At 42.5% G+C, this 14,848-nt stretch overlaps 1 protein-coding gene and 1 non-coding gene across 2 annotated transcripts in view; one reads left to right on the top strand and one right to left on the bottom strand.

Annotated features, from left to right (window-relative positions):
* Nucleotides 1–13,688, top strand: part of LOC116156068 (uncharacterized) — a 55,746-nt gene extending 42,058 nt beyond the window's left edge. The window contains exon 10 of the mRNA XM_064488642.1: nucleotides 10,685–13,688. The gene's annotated coding sequence lies outside the window, so the exon portion shown is untranslated. The remainder of the gene's footprint in view (nucleotides 1–10,684) is intronic.
* Nucleotides 5,484–5,555, bottom strand: TRNAV-AAC (transfer RNA valine (anticodon AAC)). The gene has a single exon. It is a non-coding gene; the product is annotated as a tRNA-Val (tRNA).
* Nucleotides 13,689–14,848: the final 1,160 nt, after the last annotated feature.

The raw sequence follows: 14,848 nt of genomic DNA, 5'->3' as shown, positions 1-14,848 counted from the left end.
GTGCTTTAGTGCAATGCATCTGCTTCATCTCCATGGAGTCCATTTTCCAAATATAGATATCTCACTTATACATATAAAATCTAGTTCCTGAAGAATTTTAAAATCTTCATATTTTATGATATCCACCCTCTAATTTCACAGTAGGAGAATCTCAGTTGATTGCAGAGCTGTGAGGGGGACACCCAGATGGAGGGTTGTGAACAAGACAGTTTCACATCAGGAAAAATGCCACTTTCCCTCTGCCTGATTCCTCCCCTCTGAGCTGTCTCACTGTGATTTGTCTGTGACTAGAACTTTATCCTTTGGACCATTTTATGTGTTCTCATTCGGTGATTAAGCACACTGTTGAAAATCTGCTTATTTATTCCCCTCCACTCCTTCCACAGATCTCTTTCTCTCTCTCTCTCTCTCTCTCTCTCTCTCCCCTTTGGTTTGGAAATACCTCAGTGAACAACTCAGAAACTATAATGACTTTGACATTTATTCTGCATCTAATGAGGAGCCACTGAAGACTTTTGAATGAGGAGTGACATGGCTGGGTTCTTGTTTTAACAAGTTCACTCTGGCTGCTGTGTGGGATTAGAGCATAGGGGGCAAAGGGCAGGGATACCAGTTAGGAGGCTACTGCAGAAATCCAGAAAGTGGTGGCAGTATCTGGACCAGAGTAGAGGTGATGACAAAGGGTGAGATGCAGGAGGTATTTTGGAAATAAACGTGAGAGGCTATGCCAGTGGACTATGTGGAATGTGAAATAGAGAAATAAAAAATGACTATGAGGGTTTGATGAGCAAGAGGAAACTCATTTTAAAATCATGAAATTCAGGGTGCAATGGGACAGACAGATCATCCTGTAGTGCTGTCCCAGGGACAAAGCAGCATCCTCATTTCTGCCCACATCCCATTGTCTGAGATTCGACCTGCTTGTCTAAAATCAAACTGCAGAGGAGTTCTGGAAACACATCTCCCAAATGCTCAGGGAGAAGAAATGTTGTGGAGAACCCATGACTTGGCCTTGCCAAAAATGGCTTAGTGAAACATCACATGTTTAGATGAGGGAACATCATGCAGCCATGAAATGTGCTCCCCAGGCTGATCTGTCCCCTCATCAGTGACGGTGGATGGCAGATGGCAGATGGAAGCAGCCTGGGTCTGAGAGTTGTTGCTTGGGGGACAAACTGCTTTGAGAGGCTCAACAAATATCAGACTCTGAGTAAGAAATAAACATTTGTTGCATTGAGCCACTAAAAAGTCAGCATGTACTTGTTACTTCTGCAGAGCTTAGCATATACTAATAAACCACCACATTTATTGCATAGCTGAGTATGTTTTCAATGTCTTATTTTGCAGTAGAGCTCCCGTGAACATATTAAAGCAAATATTTTTATTTATATCTCTGACCAAAATCATTGAATATATGTTCTGATTTTTGGAAAATGTGGACCAGTACACCTCCTCCCTGCCCCTTCCCCCCCACATAAAGTAGTATAAGAGTATCCATTAGAACTTGGCTATATGAAAGTTGTTATTTTTAAAAATTATGTTAATTTTATAGATTGAAAATAGCATCTCGTTGTTTTAATTTGCATGTCTTTGATTTCTAATCTGGCTGAGAAGATCCTTTCCTAAAGCCTCTTTGGGGAAGGTTGGTGCTACTGGATGACTGAAGGTCCTGGGCAAGAGCATCTTCTCACCCCACTGGTGTTTGTGTATCTTCCATATCCATGAGCTTAGATTCCATTAGTTGAACTCTGCCCATAAAGAGAAATGTCTTTGGATGTGTCTTATAATTACAGGTGTTCCTCATTTAATTGGGATTTGCTTTATTGTGCTTCACAGATATACTTAAAAAAAATAGATTAAAGGTTTGTAGCAACCTTACATTGAGCAAGTCTTTTGGCACCATTTTTCCAGTAATATTTGCTCACTTTGTGTCTCTGTGTCACATTTTGGTAATTTTCACAATATTTCAAAATTATTATTATTATTATTATTATTATTAATTTGTTATGGTGATCTGTGATTGATGATCTTTGATGTTACTGTTGCAAAAAAGTTACAATTTGCCAAGGGCTCAAATGATTGTGAGCATTTTTTAACCATAAAGTATTTTTCAACTGAGTTTTTCTTACAGCTAATGCTATTGCACACTTAATAAACTTCAGTATAATATAAACATACATAAACATATGTTACTCAGGGACCTAAAATTTGTGTGACTTGTTGTGTTGTGATACTTATTGCCATTTTCTGGAACTGAACCTGCAACATCTTTAAGGCATGCCTATTACTGTCTTGTCAGTGGCTGGGATAGGCAGTGCTGTGTCTAGATGGAAATGAAGATACCCATTCTTCCCATTGTATGTCTCTTTAAAAGAAAGAGAAGCTCTCTTGGTTTTCCAGGGAGAAGCCCATTAGTGATTCAGGAAAGGCTTAATGGGACTCCCACTGAAATACAAAGAACTCATGAAGTATTGGATGAGGTGAACAGATGCACACATCACAGCACACCCCGCGATGTGCTGTGAAAGAGTCCACCATGGAGTTGCAAGAACACAGAGGACAGGGGCCCTTTCTGCCTGAGGGGCTGGGATGTTCCAACCAAATCTTGTAGGTGATGTTCCCGATGACACCCCAGCTTGATCTCTGGTCCAGGTCCCAAGCTGGGTCTTGTCTCCCATGAAAATTCCCACAGCAGCCCCTCTAATGGAGTATACAAGCCAGGTTTCCTGTGCTGAAAGGTGATCAAATCAGACAAATTGTAAATCTACAAGTGTTGTTCTGTCAGCATGTATATTTTTATACAAAGGAGCAAGTGTCCACTGAGCTGGCCAGATAATCATCTCTGCTTTCCCTTACTTGTTCAGAACTATGAAAGAACGCCCTTGGCAAGGACCTGGTTTTAATCACCTTTGGTTAACACAGAAGCTTTTGAAGGCAAAGGTGCTTTTTGTAAACTGTGGCAGGGTCCCAAGGCATTAACATTTCAGACCTTTCCCCAGCATGTGAAATGTCTAGCGCAGGGCCAAGGTATCAAGCCTGTGGAGACAATCCACTCACTGCATAGGGAGTTACTTTAATGCCTCTGGCTCATTCCTCAAAGACATGTGGTTTTTTTTTTAATTTTAATTTTTTTCATTTTTGAAAAATTGCAGGCCATGCAAAGCTAGAGACTTCTGGGTCCAAGGAATGTTTCAGCTTGCTTTCATTTAGGTCAAAAGGAAGGCTTTTAGGAGAGATTTAGAGAAGCCAGAGATCTTCTTGGGAATGGTCCCAGAGATGATTAAGAGCCCGGAAAGATGGAGCTTAGAAAAAAAGCAAGAGGGTTTCAGTAGTTTCACTAGGGACAATGGAGAAAATCACTTTCCCTCAAGAAAACTCAGAGTTAAAATGCAATCAGTGTTCCCCTGTCCAGAGAGTTCATTGGTTGCTGCATAGTTTGGTTGAGGATATAGGGACCTTGGAGCATGCAGGCAGGAAGTAAGGCTGAATCCTACAGGTGTTGAATACCAGGAATAATACCCATCCTTTGTTCTGGTTTAAGTATTAACTGCTTTACAGGCAATGTGGGTTGCTGATACCTGACTTCTGGAGATGGGGCTCTGAGGATCAGAGGAAGGATGAGAATGAGATGGTGGATGCTTGATATTTTGCTTTCAAATTTCTTAACTTGGAACATAAACCTCTGGTTGCAAAGGACCTGAGTAAACACTGAATGAAATAGGCTCATGGAGCCCGGACTTGGCTCAGAAAGTCGTAGTGAAAATATTCTCTCCATTCTGTCCCAAGGTCAGGCAGTACCAGCCCCATGTTGACTGACTGAGCCTCCAAGTCTTTTCTCATTTCAGGAGAAGGGGTTCCCCTTGGAAAACACATCCCTTGCTAGGACTTTATCTTTGACTTGATCTTCCTAGAGCTCCCAAGCTGAGGATGCTCATCAAAAGTGAGGTCTTGATGAGGAATCTTGGCTCTCTGATTTGCCTTACATGGATGGACGTTGCTGGACCTAGTGGATTCTGCAGATTCCAGCCCACTCAGGACTGTCCAGGAGAGCCAGTTCACAACTTTGAGTTTTCCACAGAGCAGAAAGCTTCCCTTTAAAACAAAATATAACAGAGGCTACACTACAGGTGAGAAGTAGGAGAAAATATTCAAAGAGAGGTGTCCATGAACATCATTGGGAACCTAAAGACATCTGTGTTCCATGTAGTGTGTGGTCTTCCCAGGATCACTTGGCCTCAAAATGTCACTTTCAGAAGGACACCTAAGGGGGAGAAGGAGGCCCCAGCCCACCACCCATCTCCCTGGATATGGTTCTGAAGGCTGGGATGGCTCTCCAAGATCTTGCTGTGACCATCACACAGACAATGCTTCTTAGTCAGTCATACTTTTCTTCCCAGAATTCTGAAAATCAAAGCCACCCAGGATGAGATAAATTCTGCTCCATGTTCAAATATGTGATTTGACTGCCACTGGAGGCTGGTTTCTGTGTTAGATGGAGAAGTCCAGCCAGTAAATGTCTATAGAACACAGCCTGGAGGGCAGGGCCGAGTGTTCTACGAGGTTATGGACTGTGATGACAGCTGCTATGTGAGATGTGACCCATAAACACTTGGAGATTCTGGCACACTGGGCAATCATTTCCTCTGACCCTCCTGTGGGCCTGGTGGCAGCTGCCCACAGGAGCCACAGTTTATACTTTTGTTTACATCTGTCTGCCTCTGACATCCCTACATGTGCCCCGAGTCCAGGCCTGTGGTTGCCTGTTTATGCTCTAAAACAACTTGAGTTTCTGCTCTCAAGGTAACATTTAAAACTTTATTTAATGTACTTGTCTACAGTGAATGAATCTAACCCCATACCATAATGTTTTGGAAAAGATAGGGAAGATGAAATTATCACTCTAAATCTCATCACAATAAACACCATCATCATTTCTCCCAGGAATTTGTCTTATCATAGTGGTTCTCATATCCAACAATTAGTTTTATGTCTTTCATTTTACTTAATATTAAATTATATTTTCATGTGGCTCTATAGTTTGTTGACCAATACTTTTGATTACTTCCTAATATTCCATGTAAGTATGTGTCATTATTTATTCTGCTTTTCATCATATTGTGAGAAATATGGCTATGATAAACAGCATACAATTATTTCTTTTCTTTTTCATATTTACATTAGATACTAAGGCCAGTACAAACCTTTGTATTTGCTATAATATATTTTGGCAGATTTCTTTAGGAAAAGATTGGACCAATTACAAAGTTACCAGAAAATATTAGAACACAAAGCTCAGAGCCAGTTTTAGGTTTATTTATGAATTAACCAACTTATTAAGCTGTTTTAGCTAGAAAAAAATGCATATCCGGTGTCTGTAACATTTGAAAGCCCCTTCCAACATAACATCTTTTTGTAAAATTTTAAAGTCTGTTTTACGTATTTTTGTGGGGGGTAACTCATTTTTTTTAATTTAAATTTTTTAATGATGGTACTGGGGATTGAACCCAGGATTTTGTGCATGTTAAGCACACACTCTACCACTGAGCTATACCCTCCCTGCAACATGACATCTTGAAGATCTGAAACCAAATCAGACAGTGGATCATTTATCTTCTTCTTTTCTGTGTGAGCTGCCTCCTGCATCGTGGGGAGAGTGTGTGCCATTGACCAGCAGTGAGCCTTCTATGCACTCATCTCTCTGCCTGTCTGGCTATCTGTGCACATTTCCACCTACCTTCCTTTATCTGCCAAGCCTCAGGAAGGGTCAAATGTTGTCCTATAGCATAGCAAAACACCACCCATCCCAAGTAAGTGTGATAATGAAACATGGGAGAAATTAAGATGTTTAAGTCAGGAAACTCTGTGGTCCGTAGACCTCCAGGGAGGGTCACAGAGCTGGTGTGAAGTCCCCTAGTGGCCAAAAAGGAGACTCAGTCACAACTAGTTACAAGAACTGCAGTGCCCCTGAGGCAAAGCCAAGCCTTCTGCTCAGAAAAAGCACTACAATGCTGGGTACAAACAGGAGACTTTCCTCATGGTACCAGTGATAAGGCTGCAGTGTATTATTATGGGCTGTATCCATCAGCACATGTAGCACACCTCTCAGAGGCAGTTTCCTGTAGGGCCCCAGGTGTGCATCATGGCCCAGCCCAGTGCTCAAGTCACTAAACCAGTATTTCTTAGGGCCTTGTGCAGAGGAGGACATACCAATGAGGGCAGATGGGGCCAGGCTGATGGTGGCAGAGGGGAGTGTCAGCTGATTTGGCTCAATCCAGGAATGAATCTTTGAGTATCTGGAAAAATAGAGCAAGAGTCTCTAAATTCTCCATAAACTGCTTTTCTCAGCCATGTTTTGAACGACTCTGACCGGTAGTGAGGTTATAACCATGGGGTTTGACAGGCACCTAGGTGGTCAAATGGAGGCATGGAGAACCAAGCACCTTGCATGTGGGCACAATTTCATATCTTCTTGTCAACATCAGGGATGCAAAAGATGGTCCTTGTACAGAAGAAATGTGCTCCTTTCTGTTCAAAAGTGAGTCAAGGGAGAAAAACATAGTTAGGGTCAAATTTCTCCTCAAAGGAAGTGAAAAGAAACAGTAAAGAGCACAGGCGAAAGAGTTAGCTAGCCCACATTGCTACCGAGTCCAGGCTTGTGCTGCTCGCCCGCATGACAGGCCAATAAATTGAGACAAGTTGTTGGGCCAAGGAACTTTATTCAGAAAGCCAGCATACTGAGAAGATGGTGGACTAGTGTCCCAAAGAATGATCTTGCCCAAGGCAGAATTCAGGCTTCTTTTATACTAAAAGAGGGAGGGAGTAAAGTCAAATATTTCCTGGTTCCGTTCAGCCTTCGAAGGGGTTGTGTTCATTGCTTCCTTCCCGCAGGCATTCACAGGTGGGCCTGGTCAGGATGTTTCCTGTGAGCTAAACAAAGGCATTTTAGCTTAACACTCATACCTGGGAGCTGAGGGGCCATTATGTATAATTTAACCTCACTGAACATCCCTTCAGTGATTAACTTGTAGCAAAAGCAATAGGATACAGAGATTAAAGTAAGAGAAATAGATCCAACATGGAGTCAGATTTGTTCTTCCCTGTTACAACATCAATGGTTTTCAGGGTGTAGTCCCCAGATCAGCATCATCAGGATCACTGGGAACTTGTTAGAAATGCAGATTCTCAGGCTCACTCCAGGCAAGCCCAACACTCGGCACCTTGACTAGACTCCTGTGACTCTGATATCTGCTAAATTTGAGAACCACTGGCCAAGATTCTGAGGGAGGATCCATTAACTTGGCCCCTGGTGAGTTGGAGGAAGGAGCAGGGTAGAGTTGAAAGTACAGTCGAGCGCTGCGTTGCCATCTGGGTTCCATCCTACACATGATGGGAATTTGTGGTATAACCCTGAGTAGGCTAGATTCAGCTGCCTCATATGAAAAATGAGTCTATTGGTCTCTAGAATTTCCTTACTCCATTGTGTTGTTATGAGAAATGAAAAAACCTTTGGAGACTATAAAATGCCATCCAAATGTAATTTATGTTTCAATTAAGTGTTAAAGACTACTGAGTATCAAAGTGACAAAATATAGCTTCACTTATTTTAAAAGAACAGTGTACTAGTAGACACTCAATAAATATTTATCCAAAGAATCAGTGGATGAAGTGAGTCAATAAATCAACCAAACTGTGGGGAGCTGGATGCCATTTACAGCCTGAGGTTCTCCTTTGCTATCACAGTAGGTGACAGTTGATGGTGGTAGTTGTGTCTGTAGAAGCAGTGAGCAACACAGGTGAAGAGATGTGGGTTGTACCTTGCAGAAGTGGGTGGGGGGGTGCTGCCATTCATGGAGAGAGAGAGAGACTGCTGACTGGCAGGAGTGGGGGATGTTGCCTTCAATGTTGGAAATGTTGATTTGGCAGCTCTTGGGCGATCTGGGAGGAGGCATCAAGGTGGTGGTACCATGTCCACATCCAGAACTCAGAGAAGGGGACAAAATTAATAAGGCAATGGAAGCACTAAATGACACCATAGAACAGTTAGCCTTAGTTGATATTTTCAGGAAATTACATTCCCCCAAAAGAGAATATACATTCTCTCCAAGGGTGCATGGAACATTCTCTAGGATAGACCACATCTCCAGACAGAAAACAAGCCTCAACAAATTTAAGAGGATAGAAATTTTATCAAGCATTTTTTCTGACCGCAATGGCATGAAACTCAAAATCAACCACAGAAATAAAAATGAGAAAAAAAAGTGACTGCATGGAGACTGAATAACATGCTACTAAAAATCCAGTGGGTCAAAAAGGAAATCAAAGAGGAAATTAAACAATGCCTCGAGACAGAGCTTAGAGAAGGGGCATGGCTGGAGGTTCACATCCATGAATCAACTGATTGTGGGTTGTATGTTGACGCTGTGGGGCTGGATGGCATCACTCAGGACAAGACCACAGGGTGAGAAGAGAAAGCACAAAAGATTGCCCCTGAGCAGTGCCACACTGTGGGCACAGGAGGCTGAGACTGCACAGAAGGAAATGGAGGACAACCATGTTAGGTCCTGGCATGGATAATTTCACTTAATCCTTGTTAACAACACTTTGTATAAGTAAGTTGTCTTTGTGTTAAACAAAAATGGGGCCAGGGGACCGAGAAATCATTTGAAGTCTCATGGATCCAGTGCAGTGCTCCCATGATCAGAACACAAGCTTCTCTGGCTTCTAAACCTGTGCTCATCAGTAACATGCAATGCTTGTGATGTTTGGGGCCCAGTCTTCAGTACAGGGAACTGTGTATGGGAGCGCCACATGAGAAGAAGATGCCTTGGCCAAGATTTGCATCTGATGCCTGGATAAACCAGTGACAGCTTTTCCTGAGCAACAGGCATCACCATAAGAATGCATTCTGGATATTTATGGACATTCACAAATGGTGGGTTCAGAGAGGACTCTGTGTGTGTGTGTGTGTGTGTGTGTGTGTGTGTGTGTGTGTGTGTGTGTGTGAGAGAGAGAGAGAGTGCATGTGCACGTGCACGCATGTGTCTTGGGAGGGTGTTAGGTAGGAAGGTAGAACTAAGTCTTACACAAGAAAAGTGAGAGAAGACTAGAAGGTATGAGAAATAAGAGAACTGGATGAGAGGATGGTGCCAGATGAAGGAGGCTGGGAACTCAAGGCTGAGGCTGTGGACAGAAAAGATCTTCTGTGAGATTCCCTTCCATGAGACACCAACCGTGAGGTGGGTGACCCACCAGAATGGCATGGGCCATATTGAACTTTTGATAATTTGAGGCAGTGACCACTACATTGAATATCTCAATAAGTCCTTTCCATGTTTTTTTTAAAGGGATATTCTGCATCCCAATTTCAAGGAAAGTATGAGCCTGTTGTTAGAAGTAAAGGCAATTTTGACGGATGACAGACAGAAAGCAGAAGCCCTCAATTGTAATGCTTCTCCTTCTTTGTCAAGAGATGTTAGACTGGATGGATGAATATTAAGCTAAAGCTGAAGGTGGTGGAACTTTTGTAAAAGGGCTCAGTGCTGTTCTGTGTGGATGCTCGTCACTGGGCTCAGAAGGACACATTCTTGGATCTTCAAGGACCCGGGACTTACCAGTTCACTAGGTCACCCTCTTCCTTTGCTCTGGACTTGGATGAGGGCAGGAGTGTTGCTGGAGCCTGAAAGAGCACCTGTGTTTTTTTGTCATCTGTACCAAAGCATGAGCGAAGCTGTATTCCATATTGAATGACCCTGGCACTGAAAACAGCAAGGCCTTTTGCAAAGTATTGGATAACCAGTAATTATGGCAAAGCACTGACTTTTCCCTAACAGCTCCACCCCCTGTGAAAAGAACCAGGTGCCCAAGGCTATTTTTTGCTTTACATAATTAAGCAGTTCTTGAAGTCTCTTAACTAGTTTGGTTTTATCCTAAAGGATAACAAACCTGTTCAGCCTTACTTGTATTCTTCCTTCAGACTTAGATGTTCTCATCAACTCACCTGAAAGGATAGTTCTCCCACCTGGCTGGTTGGATGCCCAACTCTAAGGTAGCCCTCACCTCACCCCAGCTTCCTTAAGGCTAGAGAGTCATTCATGCCTTTATGGACTCAATCACAGATATTCATACAATAGATTCACTGTGATGTGGAGCTCCATTAAGTGTTTTGTGCTTGAAAACCCCAACGTAGAAGGTGCAGTCATTTTTTAATCAAGGAACTAAGCTTCAGCTGTGTCCTTTCTTTCCACTAGAACATTGCTTATTTTCTCTGGATGATGAGAGGCTGAGAAGGTTGTCCCAGGGCTATTGTAATAGTAATATGTAAGACTTAAGAGAATTCACAGTTTCCACTTAAAAAATAAAAAAGTCATGGGAATGTCATGTACAGCATGGTGATTACAGTTAATAATACTGTGGGTGTATCTGAAAGTTGCTAAGAGAGAATTTCTTATGATGAGAAAACAATTTTGTGACTGTGTGTGGTGACATGTTAACTAGATTTACTGTGGTAATCATTTCACAATATATACAAATAAATCTTTATGTGGGTGTACCTGAAACTAATATGCTTTATGTAAATTTTATCTCAGTAAAATATTTTTTAAAAAGGGAATTCATGGGGAATTTATGAAGACTAAACCTCTGAACAAAGTGAGATGTTTAAAATCTATTGTATTTTTTTTTTCAGAATGAAAAATAAAACCTGAAGAGGAAACCATGCCTGTTAGGAGCCCAGAAAGTGGAGATGGAACAATCATAAGGTCCTTGGCTCGAGCCAAGTTGAAGTCATGCATTGAGGCTCAATGAGATAGGACAGGCTGATGAAGCTGGAATGGGTCTGTGCTTTCTGCTGGACTCAAACCCACTGCATGAGATGAGATGATTATTATCTGCTGATAAGAACAAAAAGAAATGTCACTTGTTTGGAAAAACAAACCTGTAAAAGAAAATATGAAGGGGGGGATTCTTGGGATGAACAGGTTAGGAAAATTGGCTTTCAGTTGTTTTCTGTCTGCTCCATAGCAACGTCCAGCATCAGAAAAAGCCACATTTACAAACTTCACAATTTTCCAAAGATCTTGGCTCCCTCCATGCACATTCCTTCTCATGCTCCCAGAAACTAAATCAGAGGGGTTTCACAAGAACAGTTACAAATTTCATCCATAATGGAGTGTTAGAGGCTTGCAATTTATCGCATCTAATGCAAAGATTGTGAAAGAATTTTTCAGATTTCCACATCTTTTATGTAAGTTGAATATATCCTTTGGTTCTAAGGAAAACAGCTTGTAAAATGTTTGGGAGCTCTTGGGACATCAAACAGCTCTTAGAGGAGTGCATTTTAATGGTTTACTTGTAAAAGAATCAGTAAAAGAAGCAGAAACATGGTTTGAATTCCTCTGAATAATACAAGGTATTTTTGTAGGCATCTTTTTTTTCCCCTGAGGGTCTCACATCTTTGAGTGCTTATGCTAAAAATACTCAAAATAACCCTTAGATATACTGACATGAGAAGACAACAATACTGTAACACTGTCTTCTTGTTAGACCTGGGGCCAGGGTTCTAGCAGATGCTGGGTTCATCAAGAAATGTGGGGGTGGGGGGAGGGACAGAAACATCAGTGGAGTCATGTGTAATTAAGATACAGAAGCAGCTGGTCCAGGAGTTTAAGGTTTAAAAGCTTACAAACTCCAAGCAGGTGACATGAAGACTTGAACTGGGTCCTGGCAATTAAAAATGGAGGCTTGAGTTGGGGTGAGCAGCTTGAAAATAGTAGAGCTCTTCAACTTTATGCTGATGAAACAAAAGAGTCTGTGGGAAGCCTAACTTCCTTGGCCATGGATTAGAACATGAGAGTGAGAGTAACTTCTCCTAAAGTCAAATCGGTAGAAAGTGGGTGGTATCTAATTCAAGTCCTGGGCCCCTTTCATTGTGTTACATTTGTGTTCAGGGGCTGGCAGGAGACAGTAGAACAGGAGTGAGGATAGACCGGTCAAGTTTGCGTGACCTTGGGCCAATGGCATCACCTTACCTGTGTGAGATATCTCAGCTGTGAGACAGTGCAGTAATGACCACTGACTTGTAGGATGGACTATTAAGGCTACATTAGTTATCATCATAGTGATGCATTTTCCTCTCTTAGATAATAACTTAACCAATGATTATTGAGTGTCTACTGTTGGCTTCCCCTGGGGATATGGCGGTGAGTCAGTGCAGACATGGGTTCTTCCCTCTTGCAACTTGGAGTCCAGTGGGAGAGACTGACATTCCTGAAATGACCACATCAGGAGGAAAGGGATAACAGAGCATCAAGTCCAGGAATGACTGAGTCTGTGTGTGGATGATTCAGAGGCTGGAGACTTATGGGGAACTAAGGATAAAGGAGGGTGAATCTAGACATGGAGGAACCAAAGGAAGTCAAAGGGAGCTAAGGATGTGATGGGGGCCCCACGAGTTTCTGATCCCATGACTTTGACCCAGGAGCATCTACAGGATGATTTAGGCTGCCCTGCCTTTGTTCTCAGCCTCTCGGGCCAGTGCTTCTGCCCACTGACTTGCTGCTCTGGATATTCACGTCTCACCCCAGTTTCACAGGACTCTTGGGGACTCAGCTCAGCTCCAATCCCTCCTCTGTAGCTCGACTGTGAGCATTTGTCTAGATTCAACATTTTCCTGTCAGAATCCACCTGCTGCTGCATAGTCCCAGCCTGTGCCTTTTTTGTCTCAGTCTTTATCACTAAGACCACATCTCAGGCATCACCTGTGGTTCTGTCTCCTCCCTTCTCTTTACCAGGAAATGATACCCAGAACCCTGAAATACTTGTTTGAGCAAAATCCTTGTCTGCATGCAACAGTAACTGACCCTGGCTGATTATATCAAGAAAAGGAATTTGTTCAAAGGCTGCTAAGTGATTCAGAGAACCCCTAGGAGGACCATGGAACAGTGTTTAGACAATGATCAGGCACTAGGGAAGCTAAACCACAGGCAAAAGAAGTGCCAGAATCAGACCCAGGGCTGGTTTGATGTGACCCCTGTGGCCACAGCTGTCCCACCTGGAGGCCCTGCCTGCCCTGCAGCCTCAGCAATGCTGGCCACAGTCACAGGGGCCGACCCACTGCTGCTGTCCCCAGGAATGCAGCCTTGTTGGCACCAGAGCAAATAGTGAAAAGGATGGTCGCTTTCCAAGCCCATCAAAAGTGAGTATTATTTATCATTTATATGCTGGAGAGGATGTGGAGGAAAGGGAGCCCTCCTACATTGTTGGTAATGCAGTTTGGTGCAGCCACTATGAAAAACAGTATGGAGATTCCTAAGACTAAAAATAGACTTACTATATGACCTCACAATCCCACTCCTGGGCATATATCCAGAGGGAACCCAACTTCAAAAAGACACCTGCACCCCAATGTTCATAGCAGCACTATTTACAATAGCCAAGACATGGAAACAGCCTAAATGTCCATCGACAGATGATTGGATAAAGAAGAAGTGGTATATTTATACAATGGAATACTATTCAGCCATAAAAAGGATAACATAATGCCATTTGCAGCAACATGGAAGGCCCTGGAGAATGTCATTGTAAGTGAAGTAAGCCAGATGGAGAAAGAAAATTACCATATGACATCACTCATATGTGGAATCTTAAAAAAAAAAAAACAAAAAGAACAACAACAACAAAAAAAAACAGAAGACATATGAAATTATATATAAAAAAGAAACAGACTCACAGATACAGAATACAGTTTTGCGGTTGCCAGTGGGGAGGGAGGTGGGAAGGGATAAACTGGGAGTTGGAGATTTGCAGATACTGACTGGTATGTGTAAAATAGATAAACAAGTTTATACTGTATAGCACAGAGAAATACATTCAGTATCTTATAGTAGCTCATGGTGAAAAAGAATATGAGTATATGTATGTTCATATGTAACTGAAAAATTGTGCTGTACACTGGAAATTGACACAACATTGTAAAGTGACTACCTCAATTAAAAAAAAAAGAACACTAAAAAAAGAGTATCAGAAGTTTTCAGAAGAGGAAGCAGATGCTATGATTGGCTGAGTCTTAGCTCCAAAAGTACAGAGAAGAGACCATTGAAAGGCTCTTTCTGCTAGATTCTAAGTTGCTCCCCACATGGCAGGACTGAGAGATTGACTAGGTAATAAAGAGTTGACCAGAGGGGGAAAGAAAATGGTGCACAGCTTTTGGTTTGGATCATGGGGTGATGATGGTGGCATTTACTAAAATGGGCAGAGGAAGACCAGACTAGAAACAGTAATGGATGAAATGGATTTGAGATACTTGTAGGCTATTGAATGGATTACTGAATTTACATAACACTCGGTGCACAGTAGGCACTTAATAAATAGTTGCACAATGGACATGTTGACCTGAAGGCCATTTGGAAGATGGGGACTATAGCTAATGATTAGCCATGGGCTTGTGCAGGGGAGAGACAAAAGAGGTTTCTTCTCTGCCATTCCCATCAGCACAACAGCCCCAGTTCAGAGAGACTGCTCAACAGGCTTCATGCTACTATGTCCCACGGGCCCCATGGGGACCTGGGCTTCCTGGGCACGATGGCTTCGCTCTTAGTGCCAAGTGTTGCCGTTTCCCAATAGAGACAAGCTCCAGGGGCCTCCGTGGGTTTCTCCTTTTCCTGTTGAACTCTTTGGTCATCACTTTCCTGGTCCTCTTTCTCCTGGTACTCTCCAAGTTCCCCACGGAAAACTAATAGCAGGAAAAAGGAAGATCACGTAGGCTCTTGGGAGCAGAGCAGGTTGGACAAGCAATAAATGTCCTTGATGTTCTGTTTGTTTTAATGTGAAAGCCCAAGTCTTCAAGTTTTTG

The sequence above is a fragment of the Camelus dromedarius genome, chromosome 8 (assembly GCF_036321535.1).
Source record: "Camelus dromedarius isolate mCamDro1 chromosome 8, mCamDro1.pat, whole genome shotgun sequence".
Taxonomy (NCBI): domain Eukaryota; kingdom Metazoa; phylum Chordata; class Mammalia; order Artiodactyla; family Camelidae; genus Camelus; species Camelus dromedarius.
This window is presented reverse-complemented; position numbering and strand designations above follow the sequence as displayed.